Here is a 3,006-nt window from a genome sequence, read left to right on the forward strand (position 1 = left end):
TATATATATATATATATATATATATATATATTCATGTATATATATATATATATATTCATGTATATATATCACACACACACACACATCATCTACACATTACATACATATATATATATATATACATATAGATAGATAGATATAGATACATATACATAAATGTGCTTATACATATTTATTCATATATGTGTATATATATATATATATGCAGATAGATAGATATACGTGTGTATATATATACATATACTCACACACACACACACACATATAGATATATAGATACATATACATAGCCGCAAACACAGATCCTAACCAACCCTGGTGGCCACTTACAACATGACTCAACCTCATTAGACCTGATGATTGTGTGAAAAGATCTACAAGTCAGTTTTAACAGGGCATTCTCCCACAGTTCTTCTCAACATAGGGGTCTAATAGAGGAGAGAGAGAGAAATAGTTAGGAGTGGGAGATAGAGTCAATATTTATCTAGCTGATAGGAAAACATCTTCCGATATGAACCCTTAACCAAAAAGTCAACCTTAATTATGAAGAGAAGGAAGGGTTTAATATTGCAATGTTCACTCCTTATCCAAGAGGTATTATTGAAGATAGGATTGGACATAGACAAACGAAATGACCTACAGTGTTTGGTGACAATCCTTTACTTTCCAAGTACAAATCCCATTAAATTTGGCTTTCCTTTTTCGTCTATAAATTAGATCGTAGGGACAGGCACGGCTGTGTGGTTAAGACGTTTGCTTTCCAAACCACGTGATCTTGGGCTCAGTCTCACTACATGGCACCTTTGGCAAGTGTCTTCTACTATAGCCCTGGGCTGACCAATGCCTTGTGAGTGGATTTGGTAAATGGAAACTAGAAGAAGCTTGTTGTAGTTACATTGTGTGTGTGTGTGTGTATTTGCATCTGTCCCACAATTACTTGATAACCAGTATTGGTTTGTTTATATCCCCATAATTTAGCGATTCAGCAAAAGAGACTGATAGAAAAAGAACTGGGGTTGATTTGTTCAACTAAAACTCTTCAAGGCAGGACCCATACCATCACGGAAGTACGGGCCAACCTCCATACCCTCTGGAAGAAGATGAGCTGTGAACTTTATTCTCCTGTCTATATTCTTCTATCTATTATTTTATTACTTATAAACTGTGAATTTCCCTGTCTAGAACTTTCATACATACCTTTGTTTTTGATGATGGAATACCCAGGGTACAGACATGCTAGCCTATCACTTGGGACATTCCAGAAACAGCTGTAAGACTTCCAATTCACCTTATCGTAATTTATCTAGCGGATACTTGCATGAGCAAGTGCACTCACACCATGCAGCTTGCCCAAGGGTGTTTATATATCCATATCTATTAAGTTATTTTTAATACTTTTCTCACTGGATTGTATGTTCGTTTCTCTTTTTGCCAGCTGTAATTTATTTTTGATCTTCTATGTAAATGAAGATATTTCCTCCATCTGGCTGCTTTTCTTTCTACAAAACAGGAAGTTACATTGCGGAACAGTTATTTTAATGAGTTGTATTTATTCAACACTCGATGAGATACATCTGCACCACCAGATGCTCCTGAACCAGTTGTTGAGCATCCCAACCATGAGGAATCAATGCTAGATGTGTCGAAACAATTCATGCCAGATGTGTCAAAACAATAACTTGAATATAAATGAAAACAATCAAAATATTTAACTCAGTATATGAACAAGAAGTAAAACATATATATATATATATATAATGATGTCAAATTTTGGCACCATGCCAGCAATCTCAGGGGGAGCAGGTAAGACAGTTACATCGATCCCAGTGTTCAACAGTGACTTATTTTATTGACCCTGAAAAGATGAAAGTAAAGTTGACCCAGGAGAATTTGAACTCACAATGTAAAGATGGATGTAATGCAGAAATTCTGCCTGACGTGCTAGCGATTCTGCCGGCTTGCCACCTTCTACATACATACACACACACACATATATCTATATATATATATATATATATATATATATATATATATATATATATATATATATATATATATATATATATATACGAGTTTGTTAAAGCTTTTAATTCTATGCCACACAAAAGACTTATGGCAAAACTCTCTGCAATGGGTGTGAAAGATGATCTTTTTAACTGGTTGGAGTCCTTCATTCTCAGTCAAAAAGAGGTAGTCACAGTTCTAGGACAGCATTCATCACCCTATGAAATGTCATCTGGTGTACTGCAGGGATCTGTTCTTGGTCCCCTTTTGTTTGTTGCATACATTGATGACATAGATGCCAACTTAAAGAATGTCACAGTGCTGAAATATGCAGATGACATCAAGCTGTACCTTGAAATGAAAAGGACAGATCCTGAACACTATAGATCTTTCCTGCAATCGGACATGGAGACAATGCAACAATGGATCACGGACTGGCAACTCAAGCTGGCTGTGGACAAGTGTACCACCATGCATTTTGGGAGGAAAAACCCAGCGTCCACACACTCTCTCCACAACACTAATATCAAGAAATATTCTTGTGAACTTGACCTGGGCATTGCTGTCAGCAGCGATTTGTACTGGACAAAGCACATCTCTAAAATTGTCAAGAAGGCTAAGGGTGTCTTGGCATCACTCAACAAGACCTTTGTCAAACACTCTCCAGCTATCTATCTGAGGCTGTATATGACTACGGTGTGGCCACACTTCGAATTTGATTCACCAGTCTGGAACCCTATCTTGCTTAGGACATTGACCTCCTGGAAACTGTTCAGAGACATGCAACCAAGCGAATACCCTCCATCAGGCATCTACCACACTCTGATCGCCTTGCAATCCTGGGCATAGATTCATTGAAGCTCCGACGTCTGGCAACTGACTTGGTAAACACCCACAACATTATTAACCATCATGCCAACAACCACCTTGAGCACCTTTTTGAGCTCCATGTGTCTAACACATGTGGGTATGCCTACAAAGTCAGAAAGCAGCACAGCTCCC

Source organism: Octopus bimaculoides, chromosome 19, assembly GCF_001194135.2.
Source record: "Octopus bimaculoides isolate UCB-OBI-ISO-001 chromosome 19, ASM119413v2, whole genome shotgun sequence".
Classification (NCBI taxonomy): domain Eukaryota; kingdom Metazoa; phylum Mollusca; class Cephalopoda; order Octopoda; family Octopodidae; genus Octopus; species Octopus bimaculoides.